The sequence below is a fragment of the Heterodontus francisci genome, unplaced genomic scaffold (assembly GCF_036365525.1).
Source record: "Heterodontus francisci isolate sHetFra1 unplaced genomic scaffold, sHetFra1.hap1 HAP1_SCAFFOLD_49_2, whole genome shotgun sequence".
Taxonomy (NCBI): Eukaryota; Metazoa; Chordata; class Chondrichthyes; order Heterodontiformes; family Heterodontidae; genus Heterodontus; species Heterodontus francisci.
The window spans coordinates 3,993,892-4,019,448 of record NW_027140919.1 but is presented as its reverse complement, the minus strand read 5'-3'; positions in this window follow the sequence as shown (position 1 = coordinate 4,019,448).

The window sequence follows — 25,557 nt, the reverse complement described above, 5'->3', positions numbered from 1 at the left end:
GTGAAAAACCCATACACATCTGGCAGCATCCTGATGCACTGCGAAAACCCCATTCACATCTGGCAGGATCCTGATAAACTGTGAAACCCACATACACACCTGGCAGGATCCTAATAAACAGTGAAACCCTCAGACACACCAGGCAGTATCCCGATAAACTGTGAAACCCCCATACACACCTGGCAGGATTCTGACAAACTGTGAAACCCCCATACACACCTGGCAGGAAACTGATAAACTGTGAAACCAACATACACAACTGGCAGGATCCTGATAAACAGTGAAACCCCCATACACACATGGCAGGATCCTGATAAATTGTGAAAACCCCAGACACACCTGGCTGGATCCTGATAAACTGTGAAACCCACATACACACCTGGCAGGTTCCTGATAAACTGTGAAACCCACATACACACCTGGCAGGATCATGAGACACTGTGAAAACCCCATACACACTTGGCAGGATTCTGATGCACAGTGAAAGCCCCATACACAACTGGCAGGGTCCTGATGCACTGTGAAAACCCCATACACACCTGGCACGATCCTGATACACTGTGAAAGCCCCATACACACCTGGCGGGATCCTGATACACTGTGAAATCCCCATACACACCTGGCAGGATCCTGATATACTGTGAAAACCCCATACACACCTGGAAGGATCCTTATGCACTGTGAAAACCCCATACACACCTGGCAGGATCCTAATGCACTGTGAAATCCCCATACACACCTGGCAGGATCCTGATATACTGTGAAAACGCCATACACACCTGGCAGGATCCTTATGCACTGTGAAAACACCATACACACCTGGCAGGATCCTGATACACTGTGAATACCCCATACACACCTGGCAGGATCCTGATACACTGTGAAAGCCCCATACACACCTGGCAGGATTTTGATACACTGTGAAAACCCCATACACACCTGGCAGGATCCTAATGCACTGTGAAATCCCCACACACACGATGCAGGATCCGGATACACTGTGAAACCCCCATACACATCTTGAAGGATCCTGATGCACTGTGAAAACGCCATACACATCTGGCAGGATCCTGATGCACTGTGAAAACCCCATTCACATCTGGCAGTTTCCTGATAAACTTTGAAACACACATACACACCTGGCAGGATCCTGATGAACTCTGAAACCCCCAGACACACCACGCAGAATCCTGATAAATTGTGAAACACCCATACACACCTGGCAGGATCCTGATGAACTGTGAAAGCCCGATACACACCTGGCAGGATCCTGATAAACTGTGAAACCCACATGCACGCCTGGCAGGATCCTGATAAACTGTGAAACCCCCAAATACACCTTGAAGGATCCTGATACACTGTGAAAACGCCACACACACGTTGCAGGAACCTGATCCACTGTGAAACCCCAGACACACCAGGCAGGATCCTGATAAACTGTGAAACCCACATACACACCTGGCAGGAGCCTGATACACTGTGAAACCCACATACACACCTGGCAGGATCCTGATCCACTGTGAAAACCCCATACACACCTGGCAGGATCCTGATCCACTGTGAAAACCCCATACACACTTGGCAGGATCCTGATACACTGTGAACACCCCATACACACCTGGCAGGATACTGATACACTGTGAAAACACCATACACACCTGGCAGGATACTGATCCACTGTATATACCCCATACGCACCTGGCAGGATGCTGATAAACTGTGAAACGCCCATACACACCTGGCAGGATCCTGATAAACTGCGAAACCCCCATACACACCTGGCAGGATCCTGATATGCTGTGAAAACCCATACACACCTGGCAGGATCCTGATATACTGTGAAACCCCCATACACAGCTGGCAGGAGCCTGATGCACTGTGAAATCCCCGTACACACCTGGCGGGTTCCTGATGCACAGTGAAACCCCATTCACATCTGGCAGGACCCTGATACACTATGAAAATCCCATACACACCTGGCAGGATCCTGATGCAGTGAAAATCCCATACACACCTGCCAGGATCCTGATACACAGTGAAAACCCCACACAAACCTGGCAGGATCCTGATGCACAGTGAAAAACCCAAACACACCTGGCAGGATCCTGATACACTGTGAAATCCCCATACACACCTGGCAGTATCCTGATGCACTGTGAAAACCACATACGCACCTGGCAGGTTCCTGATACACTGTGAAAACCCCACACACACCTGGCAGGACCTTGATAAACTGTGAACAACCCATACATAGCTGGCAGGATCCTGATGCACAGTGAAACCCCAAACACACCTGGCAGGATCCTGAACCACTGTGAAACCCCATTCACATCTGGCAGGATCCTGATAAACTGTGAAACCCACATAAACACCTGGCAGGATCCTGATGCACTGTGAAATCCCCGTACACACCTGGCAGGTTCCTGATCCACTGTGAAAACCCCATACACATCTGGCAGGATCCTGATACACTGTGAAAACCCCATAAACACCTGGCAGGATCCTGGTACACTGTGAACAACCCCGTACACTCCTGGCAGAATCCTGATACACTGTAAAAACCCCAAACACACCAGGCTGGATGCTGATAAACTGTGAAAACCCCGTACACACCTGGCAGGATCCTGAAGCACAGTGAATACCCCAAACACACCTGGCAGTGTCCTGAACCACTGTGCAACCCCAGACACATGTGGCAGGATCCTGATAAACTGTGAAAGCCCCAAACACACCTGGCAGGATCCTGATAAACTGTGAAACCCACATCGACACCTGGCAGTATCCTTATCCACTGTGAAACCCCATACACACCAGGCAGGATCCTGATAAACTGTGAAACCCACATACACACCTGGCAGGATCCTGATGCACTGTGAAAACCCATACACACCAGGCAGGATCCTGATAAACTGTGAAACCCACATACACACCTGGCAGGATCCTGATACTCTGTGAAAACCCCATACACATCTGGCAGGATCCTGATACACTGTGAAACCGCCATACACACCTGGCAGGATCCTGATGCACTGTGAAAACCCCATACACACGATGCAGGATCCTGAGACACTGTGAAACCCCCATGCACATCTGGAAGGATCCTGATGCACTGTGAAAACCCCATACACATCTGGCAGGATCCTGATGCACTGTGAAATCCCCATTCACATCTGGCAGTTTCCTGATAAACTGTGTAACCCACATACACACCTGGCAGGATCCAGATGAACTGTGAAACCCCCAGACACACCAGGCAGGATGCTGATAAACTGTGAAACCCCCATACACACCTGGCAGGACCCTTATGAACTGTGAAAACCCCTTACACACCTGGCAGGATCCTGAGAAACTGTGAAACGCACATACACACCTGGCAGGAACCTGATACACTGTGAAAATCCCATACACACGTGGCAGGAGCCTGATGCACTGTGAAATCCCCGTACACACCTGGCGGGTTCCTGATGCACAGTGAAACCCCATTCACATCTGGCAGGACCCTGATAAACTATGAAAATCCCATACACACCTGGCAGGATCCTGATGCACAGTGAAAATCCCATACACACCTGCCAGGATCCTGAAACACAGTGAAAACCCCACACAAACCTGGCAGGATCCTGATGCACAGTGAAAAACCCAAACACACCTGTCAGGATCCTGATACACTGTGAAATCCCCATACACACCTGGCAGTATCCTGATGCACTGTGAAAACCACATACGCACCTGGCAGGTTCCTGATACACTGTGAAAACCCCACACACACCTGGCAGGACCTTGATAAACTGTGAACAACCCATACATAGCTGGCAGGATCCTGATGCACAGTGAAACCCCAAACACACCTGGCAGGATCCTGAACCACTGTGAAACCCCATTCACATCTGGCAGGATCCTGATAAACTGTGAAACCCACATAAACACCTGGCAGGATCCTGATGCACTGTGAAATCCCCGTACACACCTGGCAGGTTCCTGATCCACTGTGAAAACCCCATACACATCTGGCAGGATCCTGATACACTGTGAAAACCCCATAAACACCTGGCAGGATCCTGGTACACTGTGAACAACCCCGTACACTCCTGGCAGAATCCTGATACACTGTGAAAACCCCAAACACACCAGGCTGGATGCTGATAAACTGTGAAAACCCCGTACACACCTGGCAGGATCCTGAAGCACAGTGAATACCCCAAACACACCTGGCAGTGTCCTGAACCACTGTGCAACCCCAGACACATGTGGCAGGATCCTGATAAACTGTGAAAGCCCCAAACACACCTGGCAGGATCCTGATAAACTGTGAAACCCACATCGACACCTGGCAGTATCCTTATCCACTGTGAAACCCCATACACACCAGGCAGGATCCTGATAAACTGTGAAACCCACATACACACCTGGCAGGATCCTGATGCACTGTGAAAATCCATACACACCAGGCAGGATCCTGATAAACTGTGAAACCCACATACACACCTGGCAGGATCCTGATACTCTGTGAAAACCCCATACACATCTGGCAGGATCCTGATACACTGTGAAACCGCCATACACACCTGGCAGGATCCTGATGCACTGTGAAAACCCCATACACACGATGCAGGATCCTGAGACACTGTGAAACCCCCATGCACATCTGGAAGGATCCTGATGCACTGTGAAAACCCCATACACATCTGGCAGGATCCTGATGCACTGTGAAAACCCCATTCACATCTGGCAGTTTCCTGATAAACTGTGTAACCCACATACACACCTGGCAGGATCCAGATGAACTGTGAAACCCCCAGACACACCAGGCAGGATGCTGATAAACTGTGAAACCCCCATACACACCTGGCAGGATCCTTATGAACTGTGAAACCCCCTTACACACCTGGCAGGATCCTGAGAAACTGTGAAACGCACATACACACCTGGCAGGAACCTGATACACTGTGAAAATCCCATACACACGTGGCAGGATCCTGATCCACTGTGAAACCCCAATCACACCAGGCAGGATCCTGATAAACTGTGAAACCCACATACACGCCTGGCAGGAACCTGATACACTGTGAAACCCACATGCACACCTGGCAGGATCCTGACACATTGTGAAAATTCCAGACACACCAGGCAGGATCCTGATAAACTGTGAAACCGACATATACACCTGGCATGATCCATATAAACTGTGAAACCCCATACTAACGTGGCAGGATCCTGATACACTGTAAAACCCCCAGACACATCTTGAAGGATCCTGATGCACTGTGAAAAACCCATAAACATCTGGCAGCATCCTGATGCACTGTGAAAACCCCATTCACATCTGGCAGGATCCTGATAAACTGTGAATCCCACATACACACCTGGCAGGATCCTGATAAACAGTGAAACCATCAGACACACCAGGCAGTATCCCGATAAACTGTGAAACCCCCATACACACCTGGCAGGATTCTGACAAACTGTGAAACCCCCATACACACCTGGCAGGAAACTGATAAACTGTGAAACCCACATACACACCTGGCAGGATCCTGATACACTGTGAAACATCCATACATACCTGGCAGGATCCTGATAAAATGTGAAACCCACATACACACCTGGCAGGATCATGAGACACTGTGAAAAACCCATACACACCTGGCAGGATTCTGATGCACAGTGAAAGCCCCATACACACCTGGCAGGGTCCTGAAACACTGTGAAAACCCCACACACACCTGGCAGGATCCTGATGCACAGTGAAAACACCAAACACACCTGGCAGGATCCTGATATACTGTGAAAACCCCATACACACCTGGCAGGATCCTTATGCACTGTGAAAACCCCATTCAAATCTGGCAGTTTCCTGATAAACTTTGAAACCCACATACACACCTGGCAGGATCCTGATAAACTGTGAAACCCGCATGCACACCTGGCAGGATACTGATGAACTGTGAAACACCCATACACACCTGGCAGGATCCTGATAAACTGTGAAACCCACATACACACCTGGCAGGATCCTGATAAACTGTGAAACCCCCAGACACACCTGGCAGGATCCTGATACACTGTGAAAACGCCATACACACGTGGCAGGATCCTGATCCACTGTGAAACCCCATACACACCAGGCAGGATCCTGATAAACTGTGAAACCCACATACACACCTGGCAGGAGCCTGATACACTGCGAAACCCACATACACACCTGGCAGGATCCTGATCCACAGTGAAACCCCCTTACACACCTAGCATGATCCTGATGCACAGTGAAACCCCAGACACACCTGGCAGGATCCTGATACACTGTGAAACCCCCTTACACACCTAGCATGGACCTGATGCACTGTGAAAACCCCATACACATCTGGCAGGATCCTGATACACTGTGAAACCCCCTTACACACCTAGCATGAACCTGATGCACAGTGAAACCCCAGACACACCTGGCAGGATCCTGATAAACTGTGAAACCCCATACACAAGTGGCAGGATCCCGATACACTGTGAAACACACATACACACCTGGCAGGATCCTGATACACTGTGAAATCCCCATACACATCTGGCAGGATCATGATACACTGTGAACAACCCCGTACATACCTGGCAGGGTCCTGATACACAGTGAAAACCCCATACACAACTGGCAGGATGCTGATACACTGTGAAAACCCCATACACACCTGGCAGGATCCTGATAAACTGTGAAACCTACTTACACACCTGGCAGGATCCTGATGAACAGTGAAACGCACATACACACCTGGCAGGATCCTGATAAACTGTGACACGCCATTCACACGATGCAGGATCCTGATACACTGTGAAACCCCCATACACATCTGGAAAGATCCTGATGCACTGTGAATACCCATACACATCTGGCAGGATCCTGATGCACTGTGAAAACCCCATACACACCAGGCATGATCATGATATACTGTGAAACCCACATACACACCTGGCAGGATCCTGATGAACTGTGAAACCCCCAGACACACCAGGCAGGATCCTGATAAACTGTGAAACCCCCAGACACACCTGGCAGGATACTGATGAAATGTGAAACCCCCATACACACCCACCAGGATGTTGATAAACTGTGAAACCCACATACACACATGGCAGGATCCTGATAAACTGTGAAACCCCATACACACGATGCAGGATCCTGATACACTGTGAAAACGCCATACACACGTGGCAGGATCCTGATCCACTGTGAAGCCCCATACACACCAGGCAGGATCCTGATAGACTGTGAAACCCACATACACACGATGCAGGATCCTGATACACTGTGAAACCCCCATACACACCTGGCAGGATACTGATACACTGTGAAACTCCCATACACACCTGGCAGGATCCTGATGAACTGTGAAACCCCCACACACACCTGGCAGGAGCCTGATGCACTGTGAAAACGCCATACACACGTGGCAGGATCCTGATTCGCTGTGAAACCCCATACACACCAGGCAGTATCCTGATAAACTGTGAAACACACAGAGACACCTGGCAGGTGCCTTATACACTGTGAAACCCACATACACACCTGGCAGGATCCTGATCCACTGTGAAAACCCCATACACACCTGGCAGGATCCTGATACACTGTGAAAACAAAATGCACTCTTGGCAGGATCCTGATCCACTGTCTATACCCCATACGCACCTGGCAGGATGCCGATAAACTGTAAAACCCGCATACACACCTGGCAGGATCCTGATAAACTGTGAAACCCCCACACACACCTGGCAGCATCCTGACATGCTGTGAAAACCCATACACACCTGGCAGGATCCTGATATACTGTGAAGCCCCCACACACACCTGGCAGGAGCCTGATGCACTGTGAAATCCCCGTACACACCTGGCAGGTTCCTGATGCACAGTGAAACCCCATTCACATCTGGCAGGATCCTGATACACAGTGAAACCCCATTCACATCTGGCAGAATCCTGATACACTGTGAAACCGCATACACACCTGGCAGGATCCTGATACACTGTGAAACCCCATACACACCTGGCAGGATCCTGATACACAGTGACACCCCCATACACACCTGGCAGTATCCTGATCCACTGTGAAAACTCCATACACGCCTGGCAGGATCCTGATGCACTGTGAAAACCCCATTCAAATCTGGCAGTTTCCTGATAAACTTTGAAACCCACATACACACCTGGCAGGATCCTGATGAACTGTGAAACCCCCAGACTCACAAGGCCGGATCCTCATAAACTGTGAAACACCCATACACACCTGGCAGGATCCTGAACCGCTGTGAAACCCCATACACAAGTGGCAGGATCCTGATACACTGTGAAACACACATACACACCTGGCAGGATCCTGATACACTGTGAAATCCCCGTAGACACCTGGCAGGTTCCTGATCCACTGTGAAAACCCCATACACATCTGGCAGGATCCTGATAGACTGTGAACAACCCCGTACACACCTGGCAGGGTCCTGATACACTGTGAAAACCCCATACATACCTGGCAGGATGCTGATACACTGTGAAAACCCCATACACACCTGGCAGAATCCTGATAAACTGTGAAACCCACATACACACCTGGCAGGATCCTGATGAACTGTGAAACCCACATACACACATGGCAGGATCCTGATAAACTGTGACACCCCATTCACTCGATGCAGGATCCTGATACACTGTGAAACCCCCATACACATCTGGAAGGATCCTGATAAACTTTGAAACCCACATACACACCTGGCAGGATCCTGATGAACTGTGAAACCCCCAGACACACCAGGCAGGATCCTGATAAACTGTGAAACCCACATACACACCAGGCAAGATCCTGATGAACTGTGAAACCCCCAGACACACCAGGCAGGATCCTGATAAACTGTGAAACCCCCCATACACATCTGGAAGGATCCTGATGCACTGTGAAAACCGATACACATCTGGCAGGATCCTGATGCACTGTGAAAACCCCATACACACCAGGCAGGATCCTGATATACTGTTAAACCCACATACACACCTGGCAGGATCCTGATGACCTGTGAAACCCGCAGACACACCAGGCAGGATCCTGATAAACTGTGAAACCCCCAGACACACCTGGCAGGATCCTGATGAAATGTGAAACCCCCATACAAACCTGGCAGGATCCTGATAAACTGTGAAACCCACATACACACCTGGCAGGATCCTGATAAACTGTGAAACCCCATACACACGATGCAGGATCCTGATACACTGTGAAAACCCCATACACACGTGGCAGGATCCTGATCCACTGTGAAACCCCATACACACCAGGCAGGATCCTGATAAACTGTGAAACCCACATACACACGATGCAGGATCCTGATACACTGTGAAACCCCCATACACATATGGAAGGATCATGATGCACTGTGAAAACCACATACACATCTGGCAGGATCCTGATGCACTGTGAAAACCCCATTCACATCTGGCAGTTTCCTGATAAACTTTGAAACCCACATACAAACCTGGCAGGATCCTGATGAACTGTGAATCCCCCAGACACACCAGACAGGATCCTGATAAACTGTGAAACCCCCATACACACCTGGCAGGATCCTGATGAACTGTGAAACCCCCATACACACCTGGCAGGATCCTGATAAACTGTGAAAACCACATACACACCTGGCAGGATCCTGATAACCTGTGAAACCCCCATACACACCTGGCAGGATACTGATACACTGTGAAAACGCCATACACACGTGGCAGGATCCTGATCCACTGTGAAACCCCATACACACCAGGCAGGATCCTGATAAACTGTGAAACACACATACACACCTGGCAGGAGCCTGATACACTGTTAAACCCACATACACACCTGGCAGGATCCTGATCCACTGTGAAAACCCCATACACACCTGGCAGGATCCTGATACACTGTGAAAACACCATACACTCTTGGCAGGATCCTGATCCACTGTCTATACCCCATACGCACCTGGCAGGATGCCGATAAACTTTAAAACCCCCATACACACCTGGCAGGATCCTGATAAACTGTGAAAACCCCACACACACCTGGCAGGATCCTGACATGCTGTGAAAACCCATACACACCTGGCAGGATCCTGATATACTGTGAAGCCCCCATACACACCTGGCAGGAGCCTGATGCACTGTGAAATCCCCGTACACACCTGGCAGGTTCCTGATGCACAGTGAAACCCCATTCACATCTGGCAGGATCCTGATACACAGTGAAACCACATTCACATCTGGCAGGATCCTGATACACTGTGAAACCGCATACACACCTGGCAGGATCCTGATACACTGTGAAACCCCATACACACCTGGCAGGATCCTGATACACAGTGACACCCCCATACACACCTGGCAGGATCCTGATCCACTGTGAAAACTCCATACACGCCTGGCAGGACCTTGATAAACTGTGTACACCCCATACACACCGGGCAGGATCCTGATACACTGTGAAATCCCTGACATACCTGGCAGGATACTGATCCACTGTGAAAACCCCTTACACACCTGGCAGGATCCAGATCCACTGTGAAAACTCCATACACATCTGGCAGGATCCAGTTCCACTGAGAATACCCCGTACTTACCTGGCAGGAGCCTGATCCACTGTGAAACCCCATTCACATCTGGCAGGATCCGGATAAACTGTGAAACCCACATACACACCTGGCAGGATCCTGATACACTGTCAAAACCCCATACACACCTGGCATGTTCCTGATGCACAGTGAAACCCCAGACACACCTGGCAGGATCCTGAACCTCTGTGAAACCCCATACACACGTGGCAGGATCCTGATAAAATGAGAAACCCACATACACACCTGGCAGGATCCTGATACACTGTGACATCCCAGTAGACACCTGGCAGGTTCCTGATCCACTGTGAAAACCCCATACACATCTGGCAGGATCCTGATACACTGTGAAAACCCCATACACACCTGGCAAGATACTGATACACTGTGAACAACCCCGTACACACGTGGCAGGATCCTGATACACTGTGAAAACCCCACACACACCTGGCAGGATGCTGATACATTGTGAAAACCCCGTACACACCTGGCAGGATCCTGATGCACAGTGAATACCCCAAACACACCTGGCAGGATCCTGAACCACTGTGAAACCCCATACACATGTGTCAGGATCCTGATAAACTGTGGAACCCCCAAACGCACCTGGCAGGATCCTGATAAACTGTGAAACCCACATAGACACCTGGCAGGATCCTGATCCACTGTGAAAACCCATACACACCAGGCAAGATCCTGATGCAGTGTGAAAACCCCACACACACCAGGCAGGATCCTGATAAACTGTGAAACCCACACACACACCTGGCAGGATCCTGATACACTGTGAAAAAAGAATACTCACCTGGCAGGATCCTGATGCACTGTGAAAACCCCATACACACGATGCTGGATCCTGATACACTGTGAAAACCCCATACACATCTGGAAGGATCCTGATGCACTGTGAAAACCTATACACATCTGGCAGGATCCTGATGAACTGTGAAACCCCCATACACACCTGGCAGGATCCTGAAAAACTGTGAAACCCACATACACACCTGGCAGGATCCTGATAAACTGTGAAACCCCCATACACACCTGGCAGGATCCTGATACACTGTGAAAACGCCATCCACACCTGGCAGGATCCTGATAAACTGTGAAACCCACATACACACCTGGCAGGAGCCTGATACACTGTGAAACCCACATACACACCTGGCAGGATCCTGATCCACTGTGAATCCCCCTTACACACCTAGCATGATCCTGAAGCACAGTGAAACCCCAGACACACCTGGCAGGATCCTGAACCACTGCGAAACCCCATACACAAGTGGCAGGATCCTGATATACTGTGAAACACACATACACACCTGGCAGGATCCTGATACACTGTGAAATCCCCGTAGACACCTGGCAGGTTCCTGATCCACTGTGAAAACCCCATACACATCTGGCAGGATCCTGATAGACTGTGAACAACCCCGTACACACCTGGCAGGGTCCTGATACACTGTGAAAACCCCATACATACCTGGCAGGATGCTGATACACTGTGAAAACCCCATACACACCTGGCAGAATCCTGATAAACTGTGAAACCCACATACACACCTGGCAGGATCCTGATGAACTGTGAAACCCACATACACACATGGCAGGATCCTGATAAACTGTGACACCCCATTCACTCGATGCAGGATCCTGACACACTGTGAAACCCCCATACACATCTGGAAGGATCCTGATAAACTTTGAAACCCACATACACACCTGGCAGGATCCTGATGAACTGTGAAACCCCCAGACACACCAGGCAGGATCCTGATGAACTGTGGAACCCACATACACACCAGGCAAGATCCTGATGAACTGTGAAACCCCCAGACACACCAGGCAGGATCCTGATAAACTGTGAAACCCCCCATACACATCTGGAAGTATCCTGATGCACTGTGAAAACCGATACACATCTGGCAGGATCCTGATGCACTGTGAAAACCCCATACACACCAGGCAGGATGCTGATACATTGTGAAAACCCCGTACACACCTGGCAGGATCCTGATGCACAGTGAATACCCCAAACACACCTGGCAGGATCCTGAACCACTGTGAAACCCCATACACATGTGTCAGGATCCTGATAAACTGTGGAACCCCCAAACGCACCTGGCAGGATCCTGATACACTGTGAAAACCCCATACACACCTGGCAAGATACTGATACACTGTGAACAACCCCGTACACACGTGGCAGGATCCTGATACACTGTGAAAACCCCACACACACCTGGCAGGATGCTGATACATTGTGAAAACCCCGTACACACCTGGCAGGATCCTGATGCACAGTGAATACCCCAAACACACCTGGCAGGATCCTGAACCACTGTGAAACCCCATACACATGTGTCAGGATCCTGATAAACTGTGGAACCCCCAAACGCACCTGGCAGGATCCTGATAAACTGTGAAACCCACATAGACACCTGGCAGGATCCTGATCCACTGTGAAAACCCATACACACCAGGCAAGATCCTGATGCAGTGTGAAAACCCCACACACACCAGGCAGGATCCTGATAAACTGTGAAACCCACACACACACCTGGCAGGATCCTGATACACTGTGAAAAAAGAATACTCACCTGGCAGGATCCTGATGCACTGTGAAAACCCCATACACACGATGCTGGATCCTGATACACTGTGAAAACCCCATACACATCTGGAAGGATCCTGATGCACTGTGAAAACCTATACACATCTGGCAGGATCCTGATGAACTGTGAAACCCCCATACACACCTGGCAGGATCCTGAAAAACTGTGAAACCCACATACACACCTGGCAGGATCCTGATAAACTGTGAAACCCCCATACACACCTGGCAGGATCCTGATACACTGTGAAAACGCCATCCACACCTGGCAGGATCCTGATAAACTGTGAAACCCACATACACACCTGGCAGGAGCCTGATACACTGTGAAACCCACATACACACCTGGCAGGATCCTGATCCACTGTGAATCCCCCTTACACACCTAGCATGATCCTGAAGCACAGTGAAACCCCAGACACACCTGGCAGGATCCTGAACCACTGCGAAACCCCATACACAAGTGGCAGGATCCTGATATACTGTGAAACACACATACACACCTGGCAGGATCCTGATACACTGTGAAATCCCCGTAGACACCTGGCAGGTTCCTGATCCACTGTGAAAACCCCATACACATCTGGCAGGATCCTGATAGACTGTGAACAACCCCGTACACACCTGGCAGGGTCCTGATACACTGTGAAAACCCCATACATACCTGGCAGGATGCTGATACACTGTGAAAACCCCATACACACCTGGCAGAATCCTGATAAACTGTGAAACCCACATACACACCTGGCAGGATCCTGATGAACTGTGAAACCCACATACACACATGGCAGGATCCTGATAAACTGTGACACCCCATTCACTCGATGCAGGATCCTGACACACTGTGAAACCCCCATACACATCTGGAAGGATCCTGATAAACTTTGAAACCCACATACACACCTGGCAGGATCCTGATGAACTGTGAAACCCCCAGACACACCAGGCAGGATCCTGATGAACTGTGGAACCCACATACACACCAGGCAAGATCCTGATGAACTGTGAAACCCCCAGACACACCAGGCAGGATCCTGATAAACTGTGAAACCCCCCATACACATCTGGAAGTATCCTGATGCACTGTGAAAACCGATACACATCTGGCAGGATCCTGATGCACTGTGAAAACCCCATACACACCAGGCAGGATGCTGATACATTGTGAAAACCCCGTACACACCTGGCAGGATCCTGATGCACAGTGAATACCCCAAACACACCTGGCAGGATCCTGAACCACTGTGAAACCCCATACACATGTGTCAGGATCCTGATAAACTGTGGAACCCCCAAACGCACCTGGCAGGATCCTGATAAACTGTGAAACCCACATAGACACCTGGCAGGATCCTGATCCACTGTGAAAACCCATACACACCAGGCAAGATCCTGATGCAGTGTGAAAACCCCACACACACCAGGCAGGATCCTGATAAACTGTGAAACCCACACACACACCTGGCAGGATCCTGATACACTGTGAAAACCCCATACACACCTGGCAGGATCCTGATACACTGTGAAAAAAGAATACTCACCTGGCAGGATCCTGATGCACTGTGAAAACCCCATACACACGATGCAGGATCCTGATACACTGTGAAAACCCCATACACATCTGGAAGGATCCTGATGCACTGTGAAAACCTATACACATCTGGCAGGATCCTGATGAACTGTGAAACCCCCATACACACCTGGCAGGATCCTGATAAACTGTGAAACCCACATACACACCTGGCAGGATCCTGATAAACTGTGAAACCCCCATACACACCTGGCAGGATCCTGATACACTGTGAAAACGCCATCCACACCTGGCAGGAGCCTGATACACTGTGAAACCCACATACACACCTGGCAGGATCCTGATCCACTGTGAATCCCCCTTACACACCTAGCATGATCCTGAAGCACAGTGAAACCCCAGACACACCTGGCAGGATCCTGAACCACTGCGAAACCCCATACACAAGTGGCAGGATCCTGATATACTGTGAAACACACATACACACCTGGCAGGATCCTGATACACTGTGAAATCCCCGTAGACACCTGGCAGGTTCCTGATCCACTGTGAAAACCCCATACACATCTGGCAGGATCCTGATAGACTGTGAACAACCCCGTACACACCTGGCAGGGTCCTGATACACTGTGAAAACCCCATACATACCTGGCAGGATGCTGATACACTGTGAAAACCCCATACACACCTGGCAGAATCCTGATAAACTGTGAAACCCACATACACACCTGGCAGGATCCTGATGAACTGTGAAACCCACATACACACATGGCAGGATCCTGATAAACTGTGACACCCCATTCACTCGATGCAGGATCCTGACACACTGTGAAACCCCCATACACATCTGGAAGGATCCTGATAAACTTTGAAACCCACATACACACCTGGCAGGATCCTGATGAACTGTGAAACCCCCAGACACACCAGGCAGGATCCTGATGAACTGTGGAACCCACATACACACCAGGCAAGATCCTGATGAACTGTGAAACCCCCAGACACACCAGGCAGGATCCTGATAAACTGTGAAACCCCCCATACACATCTGGAAGTATCCTGATGCACTGTGAAAACCGATACACATCTGGCAGGATCCTGATGCACTGTGAAAACCCCATACACACCAGGCAGGATCCTGATATACTGTTAAACCCACATACACACCTGGCAGGATCCTGATGACCCGTGAAACCCCCAGACACACCAGGCAGGATCCTGATAAACTGTGAAACCCCCAGACACACCTGGCAGGATCCTGATGAAATGTGAAACCCCCATACACACCTGGCAGGATCCTGATAAACTGTGAAACCCACATACACACCTGGCAGGATCCTGATAAACTGTGAAACCCCATACACACGATGCAGGATCCTGATACACTGTGAAAACCCCATACACACGGGGCAGGATCCTGATCCACTGTGAAACCCCATACACACCAGGCAGGATCCTGATAAACTGTGAAACCCACATACACACGATGCAGGATCCTGATACACTGTGAAACCCCCATACACATCTGGAAGGATCATGATGCACTGTGAAAACCCCATACACATCTGGCAGGATCCTGATGCACTGTGAAAACCCCATTCACATCTGGCAGTTTCCTGATAAACTTTGAAACCCACATACACACCTGGCAGGATCCTGATGAACTGTGAATCCCCCAGACACACCAGGCAGGATCCTGATAAACTGTGAAACCCCCATAAACACCTGGCAGGATCCTGATGAACTGTGAAACCCCCATACACACCTGGCAGGATCCTGATAAACTGTGAAACCCCCATACACACCTGGCAGTATACTGATACACTGTGAAAACGCCATACACACGTGGCAGGATCCTGATCCACTGTGAAACCCCATACACACCAGGCAGGATCCTGATAAACTGTGAAACACACATACACACCTGGCAGGAGCCTGATACACTGTGAAACCCACATACACACCTGGCAGGATCCTGATCCACTGTGAAAACCCCATACACACCTGGCAGGATCCTGATACACTGTGAAAACACCATGCACTCTTGGCAGGATCCTGATCCACTGTCTATACCCCATACGCACCTGGCAGGATGCCGATAAACTGTAAAACCCCCATACACACCTGGCAGGATCCTGATAAACTGTGAAACCCCCACACACACCTGGCAGGATCCTGACATGCTGTGAAACCCCCATACACACCTGGCAGGATCCTGATATACTGTGAAGCCCCCATACACACCTGGCAGGAGCCTGATGCACTGTGAAATCCCCGTACACACCTGGCAGGTTCCTGATGCACAGTGAAACCCCATTCACATCTGGCAGGATCCTGATACACAGTGAAACCCCATTCACATCTGGCAGGATCCTGATACACTGTGAAACCGCATACACACCTGGCAGGATCCTGATACACTGTGAAACCCCATACACACCTGGCAGGATCCTGATACACAGTGACACCCCCATACACACCTGGCAGGATCCTGATCCACTGTGAAAACTCCATACGCGCCTGGCAGGACCTTGATAAACTGTGTACACCCCATACACACCGGGCAGGATCCTGATACACTGTGAAATCCCTGACATACCTGGCAGGATACTGATCCACTGTGAAAACCCCTTACACACCTGGCAGGATCCAGATCCACTGTGAAAACTCCATACACATCTGGCAGGATCCAGATCCACTGAGAAAACCCCGTACATACCTGGCAGGAGCCTGATCCACTGTGAAACCCCATTCACATCTGGCAGGATCCGGATAAACTGTGAAACCCACATACACACCTGGCAGGATCCTGATACACTGTCAAAACCCCATACACACCTGGCATTTTCCTGATGCACAGTGAAACCCCAGACACACCTGGCAGGATCCTGAACCTCTGTGAAACCCCATACACACGTGGCAGGATCCTGATAAACTGTGAAACCCACATACACACCTGGCAGGATCCTGATACACTGTGACATCCCAGTAGACACCTGGCAGGTTCCTGATCCACTGTGAAAACCCCATACACATCTGGCAGGATCCTGATACACTGTGAAAACCCCATACACACATGGCAAGATACTGATACACTGTGAACAACCCCGTACACACGTGGCAGGATCCTGATACACTGTGAAAACCCCACACACACCTGGCAGGATGCTGATACACTGTGAAAACCCCGTACACACCTGGCAGGATCCTGATGCACAGTGAATACCCCAAACACACCTGGCAGGATCCTGAACCACTGTGAAACCCCATACACATGTGGCAGGATCCTGATAAACTGTGGAACCCCCAAACACACCTGGCAGGATCCTGATAAACTGTGAAACCCACATAGACACCTGGCAGGATCCTGATCCACTGTGAAAACCCATACACACCAGGCAGGATCCTGATGCAGTGTGAAAACCCCACACACACCAGGCAGGATCCTGATAAACTGTGAAACCCACACACACACCTGGCAGGATCCTGATACACTGTGAAAACCCCATACACACCTGGCAGGATCCTGATACACTGTGAAAAAAGCATACTCACCTGGCAGGATCCTGATGCACTGTGAAAACCCCATACACACTATGCAGGATCCTGATACACTGTGAAACCCCCATACACATCTGGAAGGATCCTGATGCACTGTGAAAACCTATACACATCTGGCAGGATCCTGATGAACTGTGAAACCCCCATACACACCTGGCAGGATCCTGATAAACTGTGAAACCCACATACACACCTGGCAGGATCCTGATACACTGTGAAACCCCCATACACACCTGGCAGGATCCTGATACACTGTGAAAACGCCATCCACACCTGGCAGGATCCTGATAAACTGTGAAACCCACATACACACCTGGCAGGAGCCTGATACACTGTGAAACCCACATACACACCTGGCAGGATCCTGATCCACTGTGAATCCCCCTTACACACCAAGCATGATCCTGATGCACAGTGAAACCCCAGACACACCTGGCAGGATCCTGAACCACTGTGAAACCCCATACACAAGTGGCAGGATCCTGATATACTGTGAAACACACATACACACCTGGCAGGATCCTGATACACTGTGAAATCCCCGTAGACACCTGGCAGGTTCCTGATCCACTGTGAAAACCCCATACACATCTGGCAGGATCCTGATACACTGTGAAACCCCCTTACACACCTAGCATGATCCTGATACACAGTGAAACCCCAGACACACCTGGCAGGATCCTGAACCACTGTGAAACCCCATACACAAGTGGCAGGATCCTGATACACTGTGAAACACACATACACACCTGGCAGGATCCTGATCCACTGTGAAATCCCCGTAGACACCTGGCAGGTTCCTGATCCACTGTGAAAACCCCATACACATCTGGCAGGATCCTGATACACTGTGAACAACCCCGTACACACCTGGCAGGGTCCTGATACACTGTGAAAACCCCATACACACCGGGCAGGATCCTGATGAACTGTGAAACCCACATACACACCTGGCAGGATCCTGATAAACTGTGACACCCCATTCACACGATGCAGTATCCTGATACACTGTGAAACCCCCATACACATCTGGAAGGATCCTGATGCACTGTGAAATCCCCATACACATCTGGCAGGATCCGGATGCACTGTGAAAACCCCATTCACATCTGGCAGTTTCCTGATAAAAATTGAAACCCACATACACACCTGGCAGGATCCTGATGAACTGTGAAACCCCCAGACACACCAGGCAGGATCCTGATAAACTGTGAAACCCACATACACACCAGGCAAGATCCTGATGAACTGTGAAACCCCCAGACACACCAGGCAGGATCCTGATGCACTGTGAAAACCCATACACATCTGGCAGGATCCTGATGCACTGTGAAAACCCCATACACACCAGGCAGGATCCTGATATAGTGTGAAACCCACATACACACCTGGCAGGATCCTGATGAACTGTGAAACCCCCAGACAAACCAGGCAGGATCCAGATAAACTGTGAAACCCCCGGACACACCTGGCAGGATCCTGATAAACTGTGAAACCCACATACACACGATGCAGGATCCTGATACACTGTGAAACACCCATACACATCTGGAAGGATCATGATGCACTGTGAAAACCCCGTACACATCTGGCAGGATCCGGATGCACTGTGAAAACCCCATTCACATCTGGGAGTTTCCGGATAAACTTTGAAACCCACATACACACCTGGCAGGATCCTGATGAACTGTGAAACCCCCAGACACACCAGGCAGGATCCTGATAAACTGTGAAACCCACATACACACCAGGCAGGATCCTGATGAACTGTGAAACCCCCAAACACACCAGGCAGGATCCTGATAAACTGTGAAACCCCATACACATCCGGAAGGATCCTGATGCACTGTGAAAACCCATACACATCTGGAAGGATCCTGATGCACTGTGAAAACCCCATACACACCAGGCAGGATCCTGATAAACTGTGAAACCCCCATACACACCTGGCAGGATCCTGATACACTGTGAAAACGCCATACACACTTGGCAGGATCCTTATCCACTGTGAAACCCCATACACACCAGGCAGGATCCTGATAAACTGTGAAACCCACATACACACCTGGCAGGAGCCTGATACACTGTGAAACCCACATACACACCTGGCAGGATCCTGATCGACTGCGAAACCCCCTTACACACCTAGCATGATCCTGATGCACAGTGAATCTCCAGACACATCTGGCAGGATCCTGAACCACTGTGAAACCCCATACACAAGTGGCAGGATCCTGATATACTGTGAAACACACATACACACCTGGCAGGATCCTGATACACTGTGAAATCCCCGTAGACACCTGGCAGTTTCCTGATCCACTGTGAAAACCCCATACACATCTGGCAGGATCCTGATGCACTGTGAAACCCCCTTACACACCTAGCATGATCCTGATGCACAGTGAAACCCCAGACACACCTGGCAGGATCCTGAACCACTGTGAAACTCCATACACAAGTGGCAGGATCCTGATACACTGTGAAACACACATACACACCTGGCAGGATCCTGATACACTGTGAAATCCCCGTAGACACCTGGCAGGTTCCTGATCCACTGTGAAAACCCCATACACATCTGGCAGGATCCTGATACACTGTGAACAACCCCGTACACACCTGGCAGGGTCCTGATATACTGTGAAAACCCCATACACACCTGGCAGGATGCTGATACACTGTGAAAACCCCATACACACCTGGCAGGTTCCTGATAAACTGTGAAACCCACATACACACACCTGGCAGGATCCTGATGAACTGTGAAACCCACATACACCCCTGGCAGGATCCTGATAAACTGTGACACCCCATTCACACGATGCAGGATCCTGATACACTGTGAAACCCCCATACACATCTGGAAGGATCCTGATGCACTGTGAAAACCCCATACACATCTGGCAGGATCCGGATGCACTGTGAAAACCCCATTCACATCTGGCAGTTTCCTGATAAACTTTGAAACCCACAGACACACCTGGCAGGATCCTGATGAACTGTGAAACCCCCAGAAACACCAGGCAGGATCCTGATAAACTGTGAAACCCACATACACACCAGGCAGGATCCTGATGAACTGTGAAACCCCCAGACACACCAGGCAGGATCCTGATAAATTGTGAAACCCCCATACACACCTGGCAGGATCCTGATGAACTGTGAAACCCCCATACACACCTGGCAGGATCCTGATAAACTGTGAAAACCACATACACACCTGGCAGGATCCTGATAAACTGTGAAACCCCCATACACATCTGGCAGGATACTGATACACTGTGAAAACGCCATACACACGTGGCAGGATCCTGATCCACTGTGAAACCCCATACACACCAGGCAGGATCCTGATAAACTGTGAAACACACATACACACCTGGCAGGAGCCTGCTACACTGTGAAACCCACATAAACACCTGGCAGGATCCTGATCCACTGTGAAAACCCCATACACACCTGGCAGGATCCTGATACACTGTGAACACACCATGCACTCTTGGCAGGATCCTGATCCACTGTCTATACCCCATACACACCTGGCAGGATGCCGATAAACTGTAAAACCCCCATACACACCTGGCAGGATCCTGATAAACTGTGAAACCCCCACACACACCTGGCAGGATCCTGACATGCTGTGAAAACCCATACACACCTGGCAGGATCCTGATATACTGTGAAGCCCCCATACACACCTGGCAGGAGCCTGATGCACTGTGAAATCCCCGTACACACCTGGCAGGTTCCTGATGCACAGTGAAATCCCATTCACTTCTGGCAGAATCCTGATACACAGTGAAACCCCATTCACATCTGGCAGGATCCTGATACACTGTGAAACCGCATACACACCTGGCAGGATCCTGACACACTGTGAAACCCCATACACACCTGGCAGGATCCTGATACACAGTGAAACCCCCATACACACCTGGCAGGATCCTGATCCACTGTGAAAACTCCATACACGCCTGGCAGGATCTTGATGCACTGTGAAAACCCCATTCAAATCTGGCAGTTTCCTGATAAACTTTGAAACCCACATACACACCTGGCAGGATCCTGATGAACTGTGAAACCCCCAGACTCACCAGGCAGGATCCTGATAAACTGTGAAACCCCCATACACACCTGGCAGGATCCTGATGAACTGTGAAACCCCCATACACACCTGGCAGGATCCTGATGCACTATGAAAACCCCATACACATCTGGCAGGATCCTGATGCACTGTGAAAAGCCCATTCACATTTGGCAGTTTCCTGATAAAATGTGAAACCCACATACACACCTGGCAGGATCCTGATGAACCGTGAAACCCCCAGACTCACCAGGCAGGATCCTGATAAACTGTGAAAACCCCATACACACCTGGCAGGATCCTGATGAACTGTGAAACCCCCATACACACCTGGCAGGATCCTGATAAACTGTGAAACCCACATACACACCTGGCAGGATCCTGATAAACTGTGAAACCCCCATACACACCTGGCAGGATCCTGATACACTGTGAAAACGCCATACACACGTGGCAGGATCCTTATCCACTGTTAAACCCCATAGACACCAGGCAGGTTCCTGATAAACTGTGAAACCCACATACACACCTGGCAGGAGCCTGATACACTGTGAAACCCACATACACACCTGGCAGGATCCTGATCCACTGTGAAACCCCCTGACACACCTAGCATGATCCTGATGCACAGTGAAACCCCAGACACACCTGGCAGGATCCTGAACCACTGTGAAACCCCATACACAAGTGGCAGGATCCTGATATACTGTGAAACACACATGCACACCTGGCAGGATCCTGATACACTGTGAAATCCCCGTAGACACCTGGCAGGTTCCTGATCCACTGTGAAAATCCCATACACATCTGGCAGGATCCTGATACACTGTGAAACCCCCTTACACACCTGGCAGGATCCTGATGCACAGTGAAACCCCAGACACACCTGGCAGGATCCTGAACCACTGTGAAACCCCATAAACAAATGGCAGGATCCTGATACACTGTGAAACACACATACACACCTGGCAGGATCCTGATACACTGTGAAATCCCCGTAGACACCTGGCAGGTTCCTGATACACTGTGAAAACCCCATACACACCTGGCAGGATGCTGATACACTGTGAAAACCCCATACATACCTGGCAGGATCCTGATAAACTGTGAAACCCACAGACACAACTGGCAGGATCCTTATGTACTGTGAAACCCACATACACACCTGGCAGGATCCTGATAAACTGTGACACCCCATTCACACGATGCAGGATCCTGATACACTGTGAAACCCCCATACACATCTGGAAGGATCCTGATGCACTGTGAAAACCCCATACACATCTGGCAGGATCCGGATGCACTGTGAAAACCCCATTCACATCTGGCAGTTTCCTGATAAACATTGAAACCCACATACACACCTGGCAGGATCCTGATGAACTGTGAAACCCCCAGACACACCAGGCAGGATCCTGATAAACTGTGAAACCCACATACACACCAGGCAGGATCCTGATGAACTGTGAAACCCCCAGACACACCAGGCAGGATCCTGATAAACTGTGAAATCCCCCATACACATCTGGAAGGATCCTGATGCACTGTGAAAACCCATACACATCTGGCAGGATCCTGATAAACTGTGAAAACCCCATACACACGTGGCAGGATCTTGATAAACTGTGAAACCCCCAGACACACCTGGCAGGATCCTGATGAAATGTGAAACCCCCATACACACCTGGCAGGATCCTGATAAACTGTGAAACCCACATACACACCTGGCAGTATCCTGATAAACTTTGAAACCCCATACACACGATGCAGGATCCTGATACACTGTGAATACCCCATACACACGTGGCAGGATCCTGATCCACTGTGAAACCCCATACACACCAGGCAGGATCCTGATAAACTGCGAAACCCACATACACACGATGCAGGATCCTGATCCACTGTGAAACCCCCATCCACATCTGGAAGTATCATGATGCACTGTGAAAACCCCATACACATCTGGCAGGATCCTGATGCACTGTGAAAACCCCATTCACATCTGGCAGTTTCCTGATAAACGTTGAAACCCACATACACACCTGGCAGGATCCTGTTGAACTGTTAAACCCCCAGACACACCAGGCAGGATCCTGATAAACTGTGAAACACCCATACACACCTGGCAGGATCCTGATGAACTGTGAAACCCCCATACACACCTGGCAGGATCCTGATAAACTGTGAAAACCACATACACACCTGGCAGGATCCTGATAAACTGTGAAACCCCCATGCACACCTGGCAGGATACTGATACACTGTGAAAACGCCATACACACGGGGCAGGATCCTGATCCACTGTGAAACCCCATACACACCAGGCAGGATCCTGTTAAACTGTGAAACACACATACACAACTGGCAGGAGCCTGATACACTGTGAAACCCACATACACACCTGGCAGGATCCTGATCCACTGTGAAAACCCCATACACACCTGGCAGGATCCTGATACATTGTGAAAACACCATGCACTCTTGGCAGGATCCTGATCCACTGTCTCTCCCCCATATGCACTTGGCAGGATGCCGATAATCTGTAAAACCCCCATACACACCTGGCAGGATCCTGATAAACTGTGAAACCCCCACACACACCTGGCAGGATCCTGACACGCAGTGAAAACCCATACACACCTGGCAGGGTCCTGATATACTGTGAAGCCCCCATACACACCTGGCAGGAGCCTGATGCACTGTGAAATCCCCGTACACAATTGGCAGGTTCCTGATGCACAGTGAAACCCCATTCACATCTGGCAGGATCCTGATACACTGTGAAACCCCTTACACACCTGGCAGGATCCTGATACACAGTGACACCCCCATACACACCTGGCAGGATCCTGAGCCACTGTGAAAACTCCATACACGCCTGGCAGGACCTTGATAAACTGTGAACACCCCATACACATCTGGCAGGATCCTGATACACTGTGAAATCCCTGACATACCTGGCAGGATACTGATCCACTGTGAAAATCCCTTTCACACCTGGCAGGATCCAGATCCACTGTGAAAACTCCATTCACATCTGGCAGGATCCGGATAAACTGTGAAACCCCCATACACACCTGGCAGGATCCTGATACACTGTCAAAACCCCATACACACCTAGTATGTTCCTGATGCACAGTGAAACCCCAGACA